The following is a 23,455-nucleotide window of genomic DNA, read 5'->3' as shown; positions in this document are numbered from 1 at the left end:
CATTTACTCAGACCACAGCAGTGGAGGCCCTGGGGATCTTGTTGGTCAGATAGTTGTAGGAAATCAAGTGCATTTCGAGGTTGCAGAAGTTCTACAAGCAATAGATTGCACTCTGAAAAAGAGGCGCCAGGACCTGATGGTGTTCCTGCTGACGCCTTTAAATGTTTTCCTAACTTTTGGTCTAGATTACTATGTAGGGTGTTTAATGCCCTAACCCATGACAATATACCAGAGTCATGGAAAACATCTATAATCATCCCTGTTTTTAAAAAGGGTAATAGGCAGGACCCTGCATGTTATAGGCCAATCTCATTGATTGACTCTTCAGTAAAAATTCTTGGGAGAGTGATATTAGCAAAATTAAATGAGTGGGCAACTGAGAAAAGTATTTTGACCAATGTCCAATATGGATTTAGACCCAAGAGAAGCACTCAGGACCAATGTCTCAACTTACACATGCTGATTGAGAAGTACACCAGGGCTAAGGAGGGGTCCATGTACCTTGGTTTCATGGACCTCTCCTCTGCCTTTGACCTGGTTAATAGATCTAAGCTTTGGTCCATTTTGCTTGGATTGGGTTTGGATAGGACACTGGTTAACTTATTGGCAGATTTGCACCAGGGCCTTACAGCCAAAATCAGAGTTACAACGGGTGTACGTTGTACGGGGGATTTTGCATCAGAAAAAGGGGTTAGACAGGGGTGCATCCTTGCTCCCCTGTTGTTCACATTATATGTGAACGCTTTGGAACCCGCCCTGAGGGACGTGACTCCCGACATTCTGCGTGCAGGGGAGCAGGGGATTCCTGTTCTCCTTTACGCGGATGACGCGGTCCTTCTTGCACGCACCGGGGTGGGGCTCCAACATCTCTTGGATGCATTCGAAATCTTTATGGGCTCCCTTGATCTAAAAATAAACGTAAAAAAATTCCAAATTATGTTCATGGGCAGCGCAGCAAGGAAAAACTGCCACAAAACCTTCTTCTGCGGACGGGAGAAGCTGGTTCGAGTAACTTCTTTCCCTTATTTAGGGATAACCTTTGACGAAAAGGGTAATTGGGGCCCACAGTTAAAGAATAGAGTTATCTCGTTAGCAAGAACATCTTCAGCTCTCCAGGGTTTCTCCAAAAAACTGGGTGGTAGGCCTATTGCAGCCATCATGAAAATGTATAAGGCTAAATGTATCTCTGTTGCTTCTTATGGTAGCTCAATTTGGGGTTACAGGGACTTAGCCCCCTACAGATCATGGAAAATAAATGTTTCAGATCTGTTCTTAGTGTTCCACAGTTAACCCCGTCCTACACTGCACATCTTGAACTTGGGGAAGGCCACATCTCAGATTTGATAAAAACAGCACCTCTTGTAGCATAGTTGAGGATGTGGCTTAACAAGGAAATTCCCCTAAACCATACCATAATGAAAGATTGTTTGTGTTTGGATAAAGTTAGTAACATTAAGTGGTTGACATATATTAGGGAAAATTTTATTAAGATAGGGAGGCCGGAGCTATATTCAGAAATAGAATCTATTACATCCAAAGACATTGCATTAACAAAGTGTGCAATGAGTGAGTTTTTATCCCTGGAAAGAGAAGAGAGGGAGCTAAAAAAAACAAGTGTTAGGGCCAGCATAATATTATCTATACATGTCGGCCCAGAAAGCTACCTGAACACGGTGACTCATCCTTACCACAGGTTTATTTTAACACGGTTCCGTTTTAACTTGATACATTTTAATCTAGGTTTTTATCCTGTATGGAATACCCCAGAAAAGACGTTACCATGCTCTTGCGATCATTTCTCCGTACAAAACACTATGCACTTAGTGATGTTCTGTGGGCATTACACTAAGGAGAGGAGAAAGTTTCTTGTGCCTATTTTGCAGGAGGCTGGATTTATTCAAGTAAAACCTGCTCTTATTTATTTACAGCTTTTAGGGACTCCAAGGATTATGTTCCATGCGGCTAGTTTCCTTGTGAGTGCCATTAGGAGCAGGAATATTAGGTTAAAAAACAGAATAACTCCTACCTCAACAGTATAGCATAAAATGTACAAATAGAATTTTATATATGGCAATTTTTTGATTGCAATAGGGCCTGTAATGGTGGTATACTTGTTTTTAGATTTGCGGTATTTTAGATATGTTGTATTTTAGGGATCTAGGTACTTTGTATATTGCACTATATGCTTGGTCTCTTGTATGACTTATATGTATTTTTTAAATTTTTTTTAAATAATGTAATTATTGCATATGTATTTTTAATTTGTATTTTGCCATTGTCTTTATATGATATTAAGTTATCGCAATAAAGTATTTTGACTGACTGACTGACTATTGGACTGGGCCCTATGAGGTGATTAAGAAGAAAGGTATGGCTATTTACCTGGTAGGCCTTAAGATACCAGGCAACCCCATAGGGTGCTTCACATCAATCTCCTCAAACCCCACTTTGAGGTCTGAGCTCACCATGCTGTTGATGACAGATGAAGAGGCGGAAAAGGAGAGTGAACCTCTCCCTGACCTCTTGAACGTCAAGGAGAAGGCTGGGTCTGTGAAAGGAGTGATCCTTTTCCCCACTCTAACTCCTGAACAGCAGAGTGACTGCCCCCAAGTGTTGGGGCAGTACTTTTGTCTTTTCTCCCTTACTCCTGGGGCTTCCCACCTGTGTACCCATGATGTGGACACAGAGGACAACCTCCATGTTAAGAATATATCTTACAGGTTGTTAGATAGGGTGAGGGCCACTATCAATAGGGAAGTTTCTAAGATGTTGGAGTTTGGGGAAATAGAACCCTCCAGTAGCCCCTGATCCAGTCATGTGGTTCTGGTACCAAAAAGCTACCCCATCAGGCATCACACCTGAACTGAGGTTCTGTGTGGATTATAGTGAGCTCATTTCTGTGACAAATACTGGTGCTCATCCTTTTCTAGGGCAGATGAGCTGATTCACAGGTTAGGGGCTGCCCAGTAATTAAGTACCTTTGATTGTACATCAGGGTACTGGCCAATCGCCCTAACAGAAGGTGCCAAGGAGAGGTCAGTCTTCTCCATTCCAGAAGATGACTATCCATTTAAAGTGATGTCATTTGGTCTCAAGAATGTCCCTGCCACCTTCCAGGTGTTGGTGATCTTGGTCCTTGCTCTTATGGAGGCCTTCTCAGCTGCCTGTCTGCATGACATAGCTCTCTTCAGTAGCAGTTGGAAGGACCACCTTTTTCACCTCCATTAACTGCTTCACGGTCTGCAACAAGCATGTCTGACTACCAAGGCCAGTGAGTGCCAGATAGGGCGGGGTCTTAGGTGTAGTTGTGATACCTGGTGGGCAGTGGGAACGTGAAGCCCCCTCCTGGCCAAAATTGAGACTATCATGGCCTTGGAGCCTCCCAAACCCCAGACTGTATGGTCAGAGCAATTTAGGTCTCACTGGGTATTACACAAGGTTTCTCAAGGGATATGGCACCATTGTTGCCCCCTTGACAGAGATGACTTCGAAAAAGCAGCCCAGAAATGAGATTTGGACAGAGGCATGCCAAATTGCATTTGACTCCCTGAAGTATGCCATGTGCACAGCCCCTGTGCTCAGGGCCCCTGACTTCTCCAATGAGTGTATCGTTCAGACAGATGCCTTAGAACATGGCATGGGGCAATGTTATCACAGCTAAATGAGGAGGGCCTGGACCCACCTGTAGCCTTCATCTCCAGGAGGTTACTCCCCAGGGAACAGAGGTGGAGTGATATTGTGAGAGAAGGTTTGCTGTGGTCTGGGCTTTAAAGAAGTGCAGGCCATACCTGTTTGGTACTCACTTTCTGATTCAACTGACCACAGGTCATGCAAATGCTCATGCAAATGAGTGATGAAAATCCCAAATTGTTAAGGTTGTGCATTTCCCTACAGGGTATGGACTTCAGGGTGGAGCACAAACCAGGGTCAGACCACGCCAATGCTGACAAGCTGTCCTGGTTTTTCCGCCTTAGTGATGAGAACTCCCTAAAGATTGGGCATATCTCCCCACTTTCAGCTGAAGGGGTGGCACGTGTTAGAACTGTCATCCTTAGGGTGGTCTTCCCTCATTGTTTTGCCTGCTCTGTGCCAAGCTACCAGAGGGTGAGCACAGGTTAATTTAAAGTGTGTATGTAGCTTACCCTGAATAGGATTGTGATCACTACTTGGACAGGGCATACACCTCTGCAAACTAGAGACCCAATATGCAACAGGTATTGAACCTAATAGATTGGACCCAGTGTTTCAAATCTTTCTAGATACAATGATGCTAGCACATCACTCTCCACTTAACATTTTTAAATATGTTTTTTATTCACAAGATGTGAATATGAAGGGTAAGAAACTGTTTAATTGTCATGCTAAAGGCAGTAGTAGTATATGTTATGTTATGTTATGTTAAGGCCGTACTTTTAGAGCGCACGGCTACCCCAGGAGCTGTCCCGGCGCTTTGGCAAAGAGGCCTGAAGTCCAAAAACACAAAGGCAGAAAAACGCTACAGTCGCAGTGATTACACGGAAAAGAGCATGGTCTTCAGCTCTTTCCTGAAAGCTAAGAGGCTGTTAGCTTTGCGGAGGGAGAGAGGGAGCTCATTCCAGAGGCACGCTGCCATATATTGGAAGGACCGTCCTCCCATCCGAACTCGTTTGACAATAGGCACCTCCATTTTAGCCAAATCGGCTGACCGCAGCATCCTCCGTGGCACATAGAAAGCAATACGCTTTCTAATGTAGTTGGGACCTACATAATGAAGAGCTTTGAACGCCAGCGTGAGAATTTTGAACCTGATTCTTTTAGAAATCGGTAGCCAATGCAACCTATTTAAAAGCAGAGAAGCACCGGCTCTCCTTGGCAGGCCAAATATGGCTCGGGCCGCCGAGTTTTGAACAATTTGCAGTCTAGCCAGAAGATACTTGGGCAGACCTGCAAAAAGCGTGTTTGCGTAGTCTAACCGTGACCCCACTAGTGCCTGGACTATAGTCTTTCGATATTGCAGGGAAAGCAGTGGCAGAAATTTCCTCAGCATTTTAAGAATGCCGAAGCATTTCCCTGCTAGCCCCATAATATGGGGACGGAACGATAGATCGTCATCAAATACCACTCCAAGATTTTTCACTTGGGAGGATGACTTCTCAGGAGGGAACATGTCCTGAGGCCACCACGACTTCCAGCTCGGGTCGGGGGCACAGCCAAAGAAAAGCAGCTCAGACTTATCCGAGTTGCATTTCAGGCTGTGCCGCTGAAACCACGCAAAGATTGCACTCAGACAATCTTTGATCCTGTCGCCGTCAAAGACCTCTCCTTTGCTGCACGTGAGCAGGAGCTGGGTGTCATCAGCATATGAGATGACCCGGGCCCCAAAAGCCTCCGCTACCATCGCCAGAGGAGCCATATAGATGTTAAAAATGGTGGGGCTCAGGATGGAACCTTGAGGAACCCCGACCTCTAGCGATGGCATTTCAGCTGAGAACGGTGGAGCCCAGATCACCTGTCGGCAGCCCGATAGAAAGGATTGGAACCAATCCAACACCGTCCCCCGCAGTCCGATCTCCCTGAGTCTTAAAAGGAGACCAGCATGAGGGACGGTGTCAAAAGCCGCCGACAAGTCCAACATGACTAACATCGCCTTTCCCCCTCGATCGAGCGTCTCCCTGATGGCGTCGGTCACCTCCACAAGGGCTGTCTCCGTGCTATAATTGGCACGGAAACCCGATTGAGAATCATGGAGAAGGTTGTTGTTCTCAATAAAGGTGGTAAGTGTATGCTGAACATGCTTCTCAACCACCTTCGCCAGAGCAGGGAGGAGGGAGATTGGTCTGTAGTTAGCCGGCAGCAAAGGATCTAACAGAGGTTTTTTGATCAGCGGCAGAATGAGCACGTGTTTCCATTCCCTGGGCACCACTCCAGAGCTCAAAGACAAATTGAGCAGGGGGTTCAACAAGCTGTTTACTGCCGATGCCACCCTGGCCAGACACTTTGCTGGACATGCATCCAGGGGTGAGCCGGATTGAAGCCGAGACAGTAGCTCCAGCGATGTTCCACAGGACATCTGCGGAAAGACCGATAGTGTAGGTCTGGTCTCTTCCTCTAAGGATGGTACCTGGCTCCATGTAAGACCTAAGTCGTCAGCATCCGTGGAGGAAGCCACGGGGGGAATGATTCTTGAATGGTTTTAATTTTTGTGACAAAAAAGTCAGCCAGCTGCCTAATCCACCCTTCTGTATGAGAGTGTGAGAGGGCACCTGCGGCAGGATCAACAAACTCTTTAACAATTCTGAAAAGTTCCCTACTCGTGTTGTCCGCCCGATCTATTCTATGCTCCAGATGTTCCTTTTTGGCTTCGGAGATATGTTTGTGGTACTGTTTTATAGCATCACGGTACTTCAGTTTCTCCACTGGGTCATATTTACGACGCCAGAGTCTTTCCGCCTTTTTACAGTCTTGGCGCATTTTCCGTAAAACGGAGGTGAACCAAGGCGCGGAATCATGGCAAGGGGCTGTTCTAGTTGACTTCACTGGAGCTAACTCTACAAATCTTGTTTGCAGCCATTTCTGAACCAAAGTCAAGTCAACATCTAAGTTCCCAGTAAGTTTACACGGGTGTTGACAAAGAGCATCCGATAGCATATCTGCTGATACTAAATGAAACGCTCTGGACTGACGAAACACCTCCTTCTGTGTTCTATGGCTAGTTCTGATCTCATATGAGATAGCAAAATGTATTAAAAAATGATCAGACCAAAGAACTGGGAGCGGCGGGGACACCTCAATCGACACCGTGGAAAAGATTAGATCTAACGTGTGGCCTTTGACGTGGGTAGGACTGTCAATAAAAGGGACAAGCCCCAACAGCGCAGTAATATCCCGCAACTTGGATGCATCAGCATCCAATAACGAGTCCATATGTAAATTTAGATCACCCAACAGCATACAGTGCGCTGATCGCAAGCAGGGTACAGAAAGAGCCGCCTGCAGGTCTTCAAAAAAAGAGCCAATGGGCCCAGGTGGTCTATAAACAAGAATCCCTGTGCATGTCTGAGAGGCAGAGAGACTAAGTGAAAAGCCTAAAGCTTCACATCCTGCAATATTCTCCACAGGGAAAGAAGAACATCCCAAGGCCTTATCCACTATTAGAGCCACCCCTCCACCCCTGCCCCCAACTCTGTCTTTCCTTAAGATGGTATAGTTAGAGGGAAGGGCACAGGCAACATCCGGTTCAGAACCTGCTCCCAGCCACGTCTCTGTTAAAAATAGACATGATATATTGGAATCTACTAGAAGATTCCAGATGTCCGTAGAGTGGCGGCCAGGGACCTGGTGTTCAGTAGGGCACAATGATAGTTCTGAGTGGGAGATGGAAAAGCAGGAGTTGACGAGGTCGTTGGGCGCCAACCACACGCAGGACAGCCTTTTCCCATAAGGCGTCCTCCGAGGAATAGGTATTTGCAATCCAAAGGATGGGACCACAAAGCTAACAGAACATCCGCGCTGTAGGTAAACATCCCGGAGGGTAGCAAATAACACAAGCCTCCAGAACCACGAGAGCCCCTGGGCGGAAGATGAGCCGATAGCCAGAGTCCCGCCTCGCACGCCTCCGAAACGCTGACGAGCGCAGACGGGCAGGACTCTGGCACGACTCAGGCGCAGGGAAGGCACGACCGCTGCGCGTTACCGCTGCGCTCTTCAGGCGAGCTTTAAATAGCGTTGTCTCGGCGTCCCAGGTGACCTGGACGCTCCAAGATGGCGCTCGCGCTTCTTCCCCAAACTAAAATGGCGCTCACACCCACAACCTCCCGGTAACCCGGACCCGCCAAACAGCGGTGATGTTTCCACAAATTATGTGAAGGTAAGGGCCAGCGCGTACTTCAGACCAGGGGAGAAGGCAGTTTAAAAATAAAATTAAATCCACAAAAACGGGGGATTTTTAAAAGCTAATTAGAGGCAAAAACGAGCGCGCGACCAGCGCGATCTACAGCGAGGCGCCGAAGTAATTCTCGGCCTCAGGAACCTATGCAGGCTCACCTCGTGTCCAAGCTCGCCCTAAATAGCGTCGTCTCGGCGTCCCAGGTGACCTGGACGCTCCAAGATGGCGCTCGCGCTTCTTCCCCAAACTAAAATGGCGCTCACACCCACAACCTCCCGGTAACCCGGACCCGCCAAACAGCGGTGATGTTTCCACAAATTATGTGCAGGTAAGGGCCAGCGCGTACTTCAGACCAGGGGAGAAGGCAGTTTAAAAATAAAATTAAATCCGCAAAAACGGGGGATTTTTAAAAGTTAATTAGAGGCAAAAACGTGCCCGCGACCAACGCGATCTACAGCGAGGCGCCGAAGTAATTCTCGGCCTCAGGAACCTATGCACATAAGATACTGGAAAATGGTGTCTTATCTACTTCCCAAGTTATTTCAATGTGCCTCTCAATTTAGACATCAGAAAATAATTCATGAGTGACAGTGTATCTGTGGGTTTAAGAAATACACTGTTTTGTCAAATGCACAATTTTATATTTATTTTCTCAAATGTTACAGAAGGGAACTTTTTCAATGTCACAGTAAAAAGTAATATGCCTATGTGAGAAGGTGAATTAGTAAATCAGGTGGATGGTAGTCCACAACAAGTAACAAGGTCCAGTTAAAGGTTTCAGTAATTTAAACCGGATCTCAACCCCTTGTAGCTATGGCACAGAGCAGTCACGCTTAACTTAAGAAAATGTGTAAATCATGTTGAATAAGCAAACAGTTTTAAAAAGATAAAAACAGAACACGAAAAAGATACCACTCCAAGTCACAAAAATACAGAATAATTTAATGAGCAAGTTGGCAGCAAAATTGCCAAAATCCAATAAGGGAAACCAGAAATATGGATTTTTAAGGTTTTAAGTAAAAATGGCACTTAAAAGCGCAGAGCCAACATCAAGTCTATGGTCATGATGGGCCTGGACCAAGGCTTGATTTCAGGCTTACGTGATGGATTGTGGGTAAATACACCAAATTAGTATGCCCTGGTCCGAGGTTATACCTTTGCCCTTCCCTGGAAGGGAAAATCCGTCAGAAAAAGCAAGGCAGTAGGCTGTATTCCAAGAGTGCTCCACAACTTCGGATAGATATTGGACGAGGTCCGGTGAAGGCGTTGGTTTTGGCAGGAGAAGCTTGTGCCGAGGGAAGTCTTCTTGCAGCCAGACACTTTTGAATCTTTTGCTTGGTTAAGACTTCTTCCTTTGGACTGACTCTCTCTCAGAGCTCTGAATCCTCCAGAGGAGCACAGCTGCAAGTGGTATGTGAAAAGGGCTCTACAAGGCCGTTCACATAATTGTCGAAGTCCTGTTGAATTGGATTTGCTGCTGCAGAGAAGCTCTGAGTGGAAGAAACCTGTTTCTTCAACCGAGAGACAAAACACCCAGGGCTGATTGGCTTGAAAGTTTTTACCTAGTTCTCCAGGTGTGTTAAAGTCCTAAATATTTTCCAAGTCCTATGTTTTCAGGGATTTTAGAGGAAGTCCAGTTACACAGCCAAGGGGTCCAGAACGTAAGAAACAGTGCTTTAGTTTTAAGACTTACTCCCGCAGATGCCATCAACAGGGTCCAGGCCAGGTCCAGTTCATACTGGTTAGCTCGGCACCTCAGGAAGAACCCTGTTGCCACTCACTGTTGCCTTCTAGCTTACACAAAAGGTCAGGTAACTGACTTTGTAGATCATTTCTTTGTCCTGGGCACAAGTTGGAACAGGTCCAGCCTTTAGGTCTTCTCACACATCTCAAACAGCACTTCTTCTGTTCTTCCACAGGTCCGGTAGAGTTCTATGTAGGTTGCCATTGGATGCCACTTTTATCTCTGGCACTAGCTTGTGGGTGTGAGTGACTCCTGGCGGCCACTCCTTAACAAATAGAGTAACATTTCCTAGACATGGTTGCAGTGCTTCCTATGTACTATACTTGAAACAACCCCACAGCGTCACTCACTCAGTAAATCCAAGATGGAGAACCCCTTCTCTCCTTATGCAGAGCCTATGTGCCTACACAGATGTGTGGCTGGGTTAGCAATCCCTTCCTCTTTCTTCACTCCAAATTTTTTCTGTTTGTAGCTCCCCCCCCCGCACCCCCTTCTCCCACTAGGTTTGGTACCTGCTTGAATGTCAGAATAGAAGTGCATGTGTCTTCTGATATCAGCTTGTGACAAGGGAGACCTCTTTGAAGAAATTAAATTCCTGGCCACTGTCCAACTGGTCTACCTGTCGGAGGAACAAAACACTCCCCCTCACCAAGGCCTTTGTCTCCCCTCTGGGAGCAGTTATTAAACCCTATCAGGGCTATTCTTAAGTTGTGTGACAGTAAGAGGCTAATGCAAATTAGTCTCCATGTGGTTCAGCAGGGAAAACGTTATTTTCTAAAAGTCCCCTTTCCTTATTAATATTATCACCATTGAGTTGGACTTTTAATCAATATGAAAAACAGTCCTTGAATTATGTTTCTAACTAGCAGAAGTAATATTTAATATTGCTTCCGTGTGTTTCTCTATGGACCAGCCAGCATTCCAATAGTGTAAATAGCTTTTGGGGGCTAGTCATAGTAAGGATATGTTAACCTTAAATCTGTGCTGCTCTACTTTTAAATACCATGCACCCGGCCTTGTGTGCTACAAAGCATACATATGGGAGACTTATTAATATATCAAAGGGAGGTTTCTCCCATCAAAAGGTGGTAATTTGACTGGTCGGGTTGCAATTTTAAACCTGCATCAGCCAGGCTACAGTATTTATTTATTTAGAAATGTGATCGAATTTCTTGGTTCCTGTGACCATTCTAGCTGCGGCATTGAGGATGGTTTGCAAGGGGCCTAGGTGCTGTTAAGCCTGGAGTGCATTTGTCTTATCACACCAGTGGATGGGACAGCGCTGCTGTAGTCCATTGGCGGTATTTAACTTTAAATTCCATGTGTGTACATTGGGCACCGTATACTATGGCCTTACTAGAACATTAAATATGCCAACCAGGGTTGTATGCGATTGTGACATGTTTTAGTGGTTTCTGAGCACATGCACTGGGAACCCAGTTAGTAGTGTCCCATTGCTCATATTGAAACAAAAAAGCTGCACCAGTCCACAAAAATGGTGATGGCCACACAAAACGGGTCTTTTTCCTCTCAATTTACATTTATAACGGGTTATACTATCCATAAATGTATTGGTAGCTGGTATTGTTTGCATCACAATCACTGCTGCATCTAGTTGTTATACCTGTGTGCATTACAGACTATAAGCATTAGACTTACTCCTCATGGCATAGTTCACATTTGACTTCTGGTTTAAGTATGCATGAAAAAAATGACAACACATGTTTCTAATTAAAACTCTTTTGATTGATTTGCTGTTGACGATTTTCCTTTTTCCTCCTTGATTGCTCTGTGCACATGCCATAACATAATCCAGCAGATCTGTTTTAGCAACTGTCCATCATGGATTGGAAGCAACAATATTCAGGGCACAGGTTTAATTTCTCTGATTTAAAAATGTGTAGAACATTCAGCGTGTTTAAAGGGCAAGCGAGACCTAATGTCTCAGCAGTGTTTTTCCACACGTGTAGTCTGATCCCTGGATTCTTAAATTATTTTCTGTGTAGCAAAGAAGTACATCAGAGGCAGCCGTTGGCGATGTGACAGAAAAGGGTGGGAGACTTTCGAGTCTGACTCGAAAAGTGTGGTACTTGGAAAATGAAAATGTTTGTTTACAATTGTATGTATGCCGCACTTTTGAAAGGGGATATACGCTCTAAATTGGCCCCTTCTGCATGCCTTTATTATATAAAAAATATTGGTATTATGAAGACTTTTCATAATCCTATATTAAAGAAAGAAAGGCACATCTTGGGAATCACAATGCACTGTATTTTGAAAGAACCCGTAATAATCTACTGCCCTATTAATTTTACAATTTAATGTTTTCGAGTCTAGTACATTTCATCTTTTTGCAACCTTCTCTGAATCACTAAGTTAGTTTTCAAAACGTGTTTTATGGGCTTCCACGCAACATGTGTTGCACAACGAGGACACACACGTCTAACCTTTTAATTCTTTTTTAAAGGTGGCCATATCGGTTTTGCAATTTGATGACATTCCCAGATCAAGAAGACACCATATAAATCACCTTCTCCCACCCCTCCTTAAGACTATATCCCAAGCCCCCCATTTGAATTCAAGGCACTCCAAGGCCTCACGCTGCACTTTTCCAGGACAACCACCCGCATTACAAGAACACACACCGCAGGAATCAAAGCACTTTTCACAATCTCAGCACTTTGGAATGGATATTTTCCCTCAATTTTGAGGACGTGTCACATTTGTAGTCAAGAAATGAGAGATGAGATGTGAGAGTGATTTCTAAAGTTAGTTACCACTTCTGTGGCCCTAGACAACCAGACTGTATGTCTTGGGCCTGGGTCGTCGTAGTACTCCACCTGGCTAGCCAACTGTTCAAAGACCGCCAGAAAATATGTTGGCAAAGTGGCCAAAGGGTTATGTAATTGGTAACTAGTGGGGCGGGAACGGCCAGTGTCTGAACTGGGGTGGCAGAGTGGGCTAAAGAACGGTGATGGATTAAACCCAGATCTGTTGACTGGGTGTGAGTGTTTGATTGGTTCAGATGCTCCGTCCATCACCACCCCCTTTTGTACCACTTTGTTCGCCATATGTTGGCAGGGTATGCTCAGACGTGAGTCCCTTGCTCACTTTGCCACTGGATTCAAGCAAACTGAGCTGAAGACGGCTGAAATGCCAGAAACCGGTCCTCGGAAGCTTGTTTCCGTTCCAGGGAAGGCATGGCTTGGCAGTTCGGGCTGGACTGTTCCCATGAGGCACAGGCTCAGACTGATTTGCTTTTGGCCATGTCTGAACTGGGGTGGCAGATGGTGATGGATTAAACCCAGATCTATTGACTGGGTGTGAGTGTTTGATTGGTTCAGATGCTCCTTCCATCACCACCCCCTTTTGTACCACAGTGTCATATAAATCGGCTCCCTTGATAGGTTTAAATCCACTTTTTCATCTATGTTATACACTTTGTCATTTCAGACATGAGAAATTGCAAACATTACCGAAGCATATGGATCTGCATACCCTTATGCACTATGCACTCCAAAACAGGTCTGATATGTGAGAGCAGAATTTGTAAATTGATTCTGAATACCTCAGAAAAATATGCAAGCAGTCCTCCCCACTGGTGTCCGCACTGATTTAATTTGACCAGGTCTCCTGATGAACCCGGCTGTCTCTCCTACACAACCCTGTCTGACCATTCTCACTCAAATCTCACTCCAATATTGTTACCCAGCTGCAAAGTAAGGAATTGCTTGAAATGCCAGGGTGATCAATTTGTCAGTGATTGCCTAAAACTGACCATGACTAAGGCTAGAATCTGTAACTTGCTGGCAAGGAGTCCAACTAAATTCTTTTATGAGACAATATGTACACTTTGCGCTTGGGTTACTGAAAAGCGACAATAAGACCTACCCTCATAGAAAATTGGGTCTGAGTTGATAACTTTGGAATGAGACCAACTAAAATAAGTAGATAACGGGCACTCTCGCGCAGCAGGCTTACCATGGAAACTGGACAACGTATCAACAGCAGGGCTCCTGTTTCCCATATTGGAGAGTTGGATGGGTGGATATTGGTAATTCTGCCAATGATTGTTTTAAACCAATGCTACAAAGAAAATGTTCCTTAATGATCAGTATAGTTGTTGCTGTTCTGATCTCCTCACACGTGACACTAGCGCTGGGTTGGCCAGGTCCGATTCTGATTGGTAGTCTTGGGACGGGCTCCTCTAGTCTCCTACCGTGGCTGTACCCTGCTGGGGTGACAATGGGCAACATAGTCACTGGTGAAACTGTAGGCACCCCATCAGGATACTACCATCCTGTATAGGGAAAATTGATTGCCTGTTTCATTCTTTTGACTGTGGGAGATGGCTGAAGGGAGTAAGCTGCCTTTAAAAACGAAAGCATTTGCTGAGATTCACGGGGCTGGGCTAGCACCTATTCTGAGTTTACCCTTTATCAAGAAATCTCCTCAGTCCCCAAAGTCAAAGGTTTAGTTTGAAGGCTGTCCTTTGTTCTGCCAACCATTCTTGTTCCCTCCAAGATGGCTCATTCAAATGAAATGGCCACTTGTTGACAACACCTCTGTCCTCTTGTGCCTGAAGGCCACGCCATTGTCCTTTGGAGAGCAGGGTCATTAGCTTTAGCCAGGAATGTCTTTTGTGCCTCTTGCAGTGGCCTGGGCAGGTTCTAAATCATGTGTAATGCAGGCAACACAAAGTACATTTTTATGAACATTTCCAATAAATGTAGTGAAAAATTATTTTGAAACATGTTGCTTGCATTTTCCCAAGTGCATTCATACATTAAGGGTTTTAATTATATTGTGGCCTGTTCATTGAGAATAGAACCTAACCTGAATTGTGAAAATAAGTTTAGGATTGCAGCAATGTGGGAACATTATATCTAGAATGCAGGGTGCCACTTTTTATATATTAAGCACCCACCCCAATAGGCTTACAATGCTCACTTTAAGGGGGACTCTTTAATATGTAAAAACAGATTTTGCCCTATGGAAAAGGCACCTTTCTTGTTTCGTAGTAGCACTTTTAAATTGATGCCCAGCAAAGAACAGTGGCACCCCTAGCAGCCATATATTTGTGTCATATGTGAGTGAACTCCCATGCCATTGGCGCATTTTCTGACCCCTCTATCATGCCCAGATACAGATGTTTATAAAACAAATTGGGTAAATCGTGTCATATTACACGTTTTAGTGAAAAGGCACAGGTTATTTAGTAGTGATACAGACCACAAAATGCTAAAGCCATCACACAAGATGAGAAAAATGGGGGACTACGACAAAAATTATGTCCTGTTTTACAGTGCTATTGACACTCAATAGAGCTGGTATGTTTACAGCGAAAAGATTAACAAACCTACCTTGTAGGGTTAAGAAGAACTATTATAGCTCAGCTATATAGCCTAGTACTCTACTGGACTATATGCTCTTCCAAAGTCATGAACCTTTTTGGTTTGAGGATTCGGTTATGTGCCTCGCCATTTCCTAATAGTGAGTTTGTAGTAATAGATTCATGAGCATCTCAGGGGTTCTCATTTAGAAGAACATATTTAAATCTACATGTTGAGGGAACAGCAGTAAATTGAAAGTAACATCTCCTGTGTAGACCATGCATCTTCATTATGTGCTGGATTACAACACATACAGAACATAATCAGTCTGCACTGCCTTCCTTATCAGTCCCGGATTTTACAACGGGGCTTGCCTCTGGCACCAATGTCCATGGCCTCTGCTCTCTTTTGGTTCTTGTTGCCCTGTTGGTCCCATCCCAGTGTCCCTTTCAGGCCTCAAAATGTGGACATATTCGGGAGTTGCCCTACATTTTCCACTTCCTTTTAAGAGGTAACTTTGCTTGGTGCAAGATGGGTAAGGTGACGATTAGGCAAAACTGCCTCACATTGAAGGTAATGTTTGGTATTGCTAAAGGGGACATTGTTCAGCCCTGCCTGTGACATGAAACGGAGACTTCGGCACTGCAAACGTGAACAATGGCATCAATACAGAGAGATGTCCATCTGTCTGTCTGCCTCCTTCTATATGTCCCCGTTACCTAGACATGGGTGTCATTGGATGACTTCAAAAGTACCCCTAACTTCGTAAAGAGCTCTTTAGCCAATCACCAGTCCTTAAACTTTCTTTAAGAAAGAGTTCAATATCATCCTTTCTGTCTCCCATACCAGGTGTATCATAGTGAAGCAGAATACTCTTATCAATGACTTATCCTTCCTGCATGACTGCAGTGTATCTATAGAATGTACAGTAGATGACATATTTGAGTTCCTAACTCCCTCTCCTCCTTGCCCCCATCGGGGAAGCATTTAAGGTAAGAACCTAGGTTGATCGGGCTGTAAATGAAGGCATTCGGGTGATAGCCTGTAGATGGCGCTGTTTGGCCAAGTTGCTCTATACAACCTGTTTACTGATAGAATGCGTAATTCTGCACTGGCACGGCCACGGTTAGTTATTTCATAACCTGCATATAAACAGATTGGTTTAAAGCATTCACGACACATCTAATTGGCAGATCCATAGCCAAAGCCAAGTATGATTATTATATATTTTTTTTAAACAAGTCATGGTATCAGACTGTTAACACCCTTCCACGAAGCTCAAACTGAGTGGGAAAAGCTACTGGTTTGTAGCAGTAAATCTGCTTCTAGTCAGAAGAGAGACTTCGACATTGTGGGAAAATGGCATGCAAATGAAAAGCATGTCTTTCCGTGAAATGGCCACGAAATTCAGTCCTCGTCAGGGGCTGGCCTTTCACCCAGCCACTCTCCCGTCGACGAGATGGTGTGATATGTGTGAGATAGTCTTAAACACAAACAAGCACTGGGAAGGGAGCTTTGTACTTAATATGGCATACCTAATTCTATCATTATATGTTATAAAATGTACACATTTTTAATTCGTGTCTGAAGTTTTTTTTTTGCATCATCTTTATTTAGTGCATTTGTAGGATTTTTTGTAAAAATGATAATCAAAATACGGAATAAATTGAAATTTAAACTCTTATTTCATTTAATAACAAACGGCTGTGTTACAATGCGCCCTTCAATGTGTAATGCTCGGGTTCAGTCATGTATCCCCTCCTTGCCACCCGTACTAGCCCGGCTGTTTTGTCTGTATATATTTTATTTCACTCTGTCGGTCCTCCTACACGAGAGGAGCGCGGATGTGAGGACTTTCAACTTTTTACATCAACAAAATGCATTTCTTTGGAAACCGTTTTGCGGTGGGGTTTCAAAGCTGACCAGAGCTTTAAGTATTTCTACCTGTATTTCTAGGCTGCCTGCCCAGCTGCAGAGCTGAGTAAACAGTCTAAGAGGCGATGCTACATCTGATTTCTCTCGGTGACTGACAGGTCATTGAGCTGAAGAGCTGATTCGCCATTCTGTAGCAGTGTCGAGTAGTTGAAGAACATAAACAACAAAAGCAATTGAAATTTTACTATTTAAAAAAACGAAAACGTTAAAAAGCAATGCAGAGATATTCTACGTTTATGCTCCGTTAAATGCGCGTTCAGTAAACAGTCGCTGGGTATATATTAATTTGCGCCACCCACGAAACTTAAATGTAGCGAAACACAGATGGCTTATTGAAAACCTTTAAATGCGACGTATTGGCTGATCGGTTGGAACGAAAAAGTAAAAGCAGTTTAAGTCAAATGGGAAAGGAAGTGGAACCAAATGCTGTATATGGCTACCACTGACAGAAGCGGCATGAACGCTGAAAAAAACGGGACCATTCAAACAACCCTAGGCAGCCGCAGCGCTAAAAGAACCCCCTCCAGCGTGCCGCTTGCTGATTGATACACTCTACTACCGTCATGTTGCAGACCAGAATATCACTGATTTGTTGCGCAGATGCTCAGGCCAGACCATCAATGCCACCCAAATGGGGAACAACTCCAGAAAGCCAATGTTTGTTGTCAATTCACTGCACACCCAGTCCTCTGGCCACCTGTGGGTGACCCACTTGTTTCCAAGGATGGCACCAAACCCCACACTTCCAGCAGCATCAGTCCATAAACCTAACTCTGCTGAAGTCGTGGGGGGGCCGGACCACAAAATCCTGCCATTGAAGCCCTCCATGCCATCCATATTTGCATGTCCTGGCGAACCTCAAGTGACAGTCTAGTGCGGTGGTGTTTTTCTCGCAGACCTCTCATTGCCTGCGCAATTGAGCGAGAAAAGGGGCGGGCCATTGGTATAACTCTCAACACGAAATTCAATTGGCCCACTGTTTCTGGAGTTGTTGTAAAGAGACCTTCTCTCTGGACAGGCACGCGCGTAATGCCGCCTTGAATTTTGTTACCTTCTCCTTTGGGAGTCTGAAACAACCCTCCACAGAGTCTATTTCTATGCCCAGAAATTCTAGGCAAGTAGCTGGACCCACTGTCTTTCCTGGCGCCAGCGGGACCCCAAGAGCCCGCATAAGCACGCACAATTCCTGCAGTGCAAGCGCACACTCCTGAGACCCAGCCTTGCCCAGGAAGAGAAAATCATCCAGGTAGTGCATGACCTGTTGATGTCCGGTAGCCTGCCTCATTACCCATTCCAAGAAGGAACTGAAGGTCTCAAAATAGGCACAAGAGATAGAATAACCCATAGGCATGCATTTGTCCATGTAATACTTCCCATCAAACTTGAAACCCAAAAGGTGGTGATCACCCTGATGCACTGGGAGAAGACGAAATGCCAACTCTATGTCAGACTTGGCCATCAATGCCCCTGGACCCAGGGCCCTAAGCAACTCCACCGCTTGGTCAAAAGAGGCATATTTTACACTGCAGACATTCTCATCTATGGCATCATTCAAGGATGCCCCCCTCGGAGCTGAGAGATTATGAATGAGTCTAAACTCGCCTTTCTCTTTTTTGGGGACAACACCAAGTGGGGAACAAACTTGCGCACCGGCACCTCATCATAGGGACCTGCTATCCTGCCCAGGCGTAATTCTTTCTCAATTTTTGCAGCCACTACCCCTGGGTTATGCTTCACTGACAGTTGGTTCCTACACTCACTCTTGCCTGCGTACCCACCTGCAGGAATCCTAAAACCCCGCGAAAATCCATCCTGAAGTAATTTAGCCGCTGTGTGATCTGGGTATCTGTTCAGCCAAGGAATCATTGCCATAACATCAATGGGAGTGTGTGGTACTAAACCCCCTCCCTGTCTATTCAGGTTTCCTTCTTCCCCTGGCCCCCTGGTTGCCACCCTTAAATCTGCAGGAAGTCTCGGGGTGTGAGGGGTGTCCACACAAGGCACAGGCGTGTTTAAACTTACATGTGCCCGCTGCCCTAGTACAGGACCGTTTGTTGAAATCCCAACATACGCCTTTTTTATCCCCCCAACCCTTACCCTTTCCTGGCACCTCACTTCCCTGCGCATGCCGAAAGGGCTGTTGTGGTTTAGACGGGTATATTTTCTGTGCACCTGTTGGCCCCATCGCTGCTGATCCCCCAGTTATCTGGCTGTACCATGACAGGGAATCTACCATATCCCATGTTAAAGAGTGATTGAATTCTTTAGCTTTCCTGAACGCAATGTCATATTCCTTCCACCCGTCCCCCACGTGTTTCTCGCTCCACATTGCAATCCTGCTTTGGTAGCAGGCCATCTCTGCGTGTAGATTGGGTGACTTTTCAGCAGTAATGGCACTGAATACGGAAAAGGCCCTCATCCAGTTAATAAATGTCTCCTCTACTCTGAACTTAACTAACTCTGTTCTCCATTCACTGGGCAACATCCATTCCTTTTGTGACTTAGCATATTCAAGTTCCCTATTATCAAGTAGCAATGAGAAAATGTTGATATATTTGCCTGCCCATATCATCTCCTTCACAGCCTGAGAAACATGTTGCGCCAGATTCTCCCTCCTAGAGGGTATAACAGCATCCTCTAGCAATGGCAAAGCCACCTCCTTACCACTGTCACTGACTTGCGATGTAGCACCATCCTTCTTAGCCGTCTGATCGCTGGAGGGACCTGTATGGGAAGGAATTGGAGCCACTGGTGCCCCTTCACTCGCCCTGGCCAACTTAATCACCTCAACCAGTTTCAAGGCTTCCGCCGAATGATCCTGGGAAGATGGCAAAACCCCACCTAACTGTAACCAGGGTAGAACGGGGGCTATCTGGGATGCCAGTTCCGCCGGGACAGAGCTGGCCAGTGGTGTTGGTACCCCGGCGGGGATGGGAGCAGTGGTCACATGGGCGACAGGGGCAATGACCCCGAGTGGAGCCGCCGGAATTGCTGGATTAACAGGAGCTGGGACCGCCGGTGGAATTGGGGGCACTAAGGGGGTGTCCATAGGCAAGGGAGTATCCATAGGTACTACTACTGGTGTTCCCTCTCCTTCAGCAGTGTTCCTGGGCACTGTGCCTCCCCTTTTTTTTGGACTTGCCCCTCTTAGGGGGAAGTGACAAAATCACCTCTGGGTAATGGTGGATTAATGATACTTTTCGGCATGACTTGTGGTCCCGTAGGGCCATCCAACCTCTCATTAATTTCTGCCACATTCCTTCCCAGCTCGTCTATTTTCCCAAGACGCCTATCCATCGCGGTCATCTTACGCATCATAGTTTGCAACATTAGCTCCATGTGAGCACTCTTGTTGACTGCACTCTTATTGACTCGTGGGCCAGGCATTCTAACACATTACCCAATGCACTCTACTCCCAGCCTAAACAAGTCTCTAAGTGCACGTGTGCACTTGTACCTTCTTTGTAGATGGGGATGTGAAGATGGCCGTAAGCACCATGCAACTGTGACCGCAAACACACTAGCTAGTCTTAGCGTGTGGGCGAGCGCCAACCCCTTGTAGGAAGGTCTCAAGCCCGGCGGCCCTCCAGAAGCAGTGAAGTGCAGGCCCGTCTCACTCCCCTTACCACCGATCTCCTGCGTGTCCCCTGTCCGATGCCGTCCTCAGCGCACGGGATCGGATGACTGCACCGGATGAAGCAGCTGACTCAAAAAACACCACCAAGCTTCCTAGGGGGAAACAAATGTTAATATAATGCACACATTTTTTTTTAATCACAAGAGGCTACTAGGGCACTAACCAGGCACATTACAATTATGTCCCAAACTGCACAATAGCTTTAGTATAGTTGAACCCTGCAATAAACTTGAAAAGTCTTGAAATGAGTTAAAACAATCAACACAGTTATTGACAAAATTATTTGGCAACCAGGGTCTGTAAAACCGGCTTCTAGGCAGTTAAAATTACAGTCCCTCAATGGTCTCCCATCCACTGGCTGCCCTGCCAAATCCTGCTTCGCCCCCCATACAGTGAATTGCCAGCGTTTGATTCTCAACCATGCTAAAAACCTCTTCGGCTCGCTAAGCGATCTAATAGATGATACTTCACTGAGCGCTGTAATTACACGGTGTTTGTTTCCTGTACAGAGCCCCCTCCTTCGCCCCCAGCAGCACGTGGGCTCCTAAAGGCTCCAGCTGCCGATTCACTCACCGGCAATCGCCAAAGACGCTCCCGCCCCGATAAATACCTCGCCGAAGACGCTCCCGCCCCCGATAAATACCTCGTTGCCAGGCAAACAAGCTGCTCTCCAAGCAGCTATCACCACACGCCGCTTATTGCCTGCTGATCCCCGCAATGGAATCCCCGAGTCTCCCAGACGTTCTGTGCTTCAAAGCCACGAGGTCCTGAAATATAAAAATAGAAAAAATTAGGAGCCCCAAGCGTGGGGCGACGAGGTCTGCGGGGAGCGAGTCAGGGGCAAAGAGGGCGCTCCGCTCGCTACCCGGCCCTCTTAAACCGCTGTCCCGCCGGGGGGTCGACGGCCCCACCGACCCGCCCCCCCCAGTCGTCCCGCCCCCATGCCCCGGAAGCTATCCAGCCGCTTCCGGGTCAAGGGGGAGGCTTCAACCTATCGGTGGTGGGTCGCGCCGCGCGCGTCATCGCCAGGCGACACGCCCCACCATCGACAGGCCGGGGGAGGGGGGGCGCCGGACCGCCATGTGGGCGGGAGGGCCGAGCGGCCCCCCTTTTCAAAAGTGTGGGATGTGGCTGAGGGGAGGTGCTTCACCTCATCATTGGCTCTGATTGGCTTAGACGGATTGTCATTCACTGCCATGCACAGCCAATGTCCTTAATCTGCTGGTGGGCCCTTACCACTTATAGTCCGCTCTTGGACTTTAAGTGTCGGTGAACATGTTTCTGACTCAAATATCCAAGGGAAGCAAGCAATCAAAACTTGCATTGCTGGGGCTTGGTAGACGTAGGATTTCAAAGAAAAGAACACTTTGAAAACAATGAGCCAAAAAATGTATTCTACAACAGACTTTTCACATCATTTGGCTTAAAATCAAAAGCTTGGGAAAGGTCATTAATACAAAATTCCAGTTCGTGAGTAGTGTATCAGGAAAGGTGTTCTTTCTTCAATGGATTTCCAGCCTTACTTCCTTAATTGTTAGCTAAAGAGCTGTTCCCTTTACAGGCAGTTTTAAGGGAAGAGAATGGTAGCGGAGAAAGCCTGGCGAACCCTACCCAAGGGAACGTTGTGTGCTTTGTTAAAGTCCGGATCTAAAAGTCTCACCTTGTACTGCTGCTTTTTTTGTTAACTTGCTTGTTAATAATGTACACTCTGCCACTGGTATGGCATTGCAGTGCTTTTCTGTTTTCTTGGTCACTTCCCAGATGTTTCAGGTTTCCTTTTTTTAAATTAAAAAAAAATATTTTTTTATTAGGCCAGTAAACCATTACAAAGAAAAAGACAATGCAAAAAGAAACACAAGCTATCCACAACATGACAGGAAATGAAAACATGCATAACCACAGTACAGTATGGAAAAGAGTACATAGGGGTCTACACAGCATCATGAAACAAATTATTGCTGGATACACTATTATAACCCTGTGGGCGTGGTAGCAGGGACGACCGTGGCACCAGGAATGGGGTTCAAAGATGGTTTTATTTTTATTGTTCTTTTGGGTTTTGACATAAACTTCTTTCGGTTTCTTAAGGTCAGTCTCTCTCGGGCAAAGGCACTTTGGTCCATGGCGCTGGTCTTCTCCCGTCTCTCACCGCGGTATGGATGGTCCTCTCTTCGGATACAGCCGGCTCAGTCACATGGAAGAGACCAACAAAGAGGGAGGCCGTTAGGTCAAAGTCCTCCAGGGGAGGTCCACCAGGGGAACCGGGGAAAGTGAGGGTGAACCCAGTGACTGTTGCTTGCTCTATATACAGTGCTCCGTGAACGTAGGATAGGGGGGTTTGAAGTGAGGAACAGGGGAGGTAAAAGGTAACGGAAGGGTAGGGAAACCACAGAGGGAAGGGACAAACCAGGATATGTACACTGCTATACTCGAGCACTCCGTCTCGAGTATAGCACCCAAGTATAACACACACCTCTATGTGCCAAACTCAGACAAACAGAAAAAAAGTAAAAAAGTGTGTGTGAGCGAGATGACACCTCACGGGCGCACCACCAACGGGAACCTGGCAGGTACTCACCAGGATTGCCCTGATCTCATCATTCGTTGTCTCACAACTGTTGGTTTATACAAAGGGACTGGGCAATTTTTAAATGTGGCACTATGTGGATGCACCTCCTACCTCATTAATTAAAATAGAGGAGTTAGTTGCGAATGTTTTGCAACATATGGTACAACACTAAAATAAATTAGTAATCCATAGGTGCGTTTGTGGTCCAGGTCTTTTTTGTGAAAGCTGCTCTTACTCATGACTGTAATCCTCAGAGTACATACTATGGCTGTCTGTACAACACCAACTGCTATGGCTGGTTCCCTGCTGCCCCTGGCCTAACACTTCAGGAATATGTACCGCCGCTGAATCCAGGCTGTGATCCTCTCGATCC

General features: G+C 45.9%; 1 protein-coding gene across 1 annotated transcript in view; it reads left to right on the top strand.

The window, feature by feature from the left end:
• Positions 1 to 23,455, top strand: part of BICC1 (BicC family RNA binding protein 1) — an 851,967-nt gene that overhangs the window by 614,137 nt on the left and 214,375 nt on the right. The gene's annotated exons all lie outside the window — the stretch shown is intronic.

The sequence above is a fragment of the Lissotriton helveticus genome, chromosome 5_1 (assembly GCF_964261635.1).
Source record: "Lissotriton helveticus chromosome 5_1, aLisHel1.1, whole genome shotgun sequence".
Taxonomy (NCBI): Eukaryota; Metazoa; Chordata; class Amphibia; order Caudata; family Salamandridae; genus Lissotriton; species Lissotriton helveticus.
The sequence above is the reverse complement of the archived record's forward strand: the minus strand, read 5'-3'. Positions and strand labels throughout refer to the sequence as shown.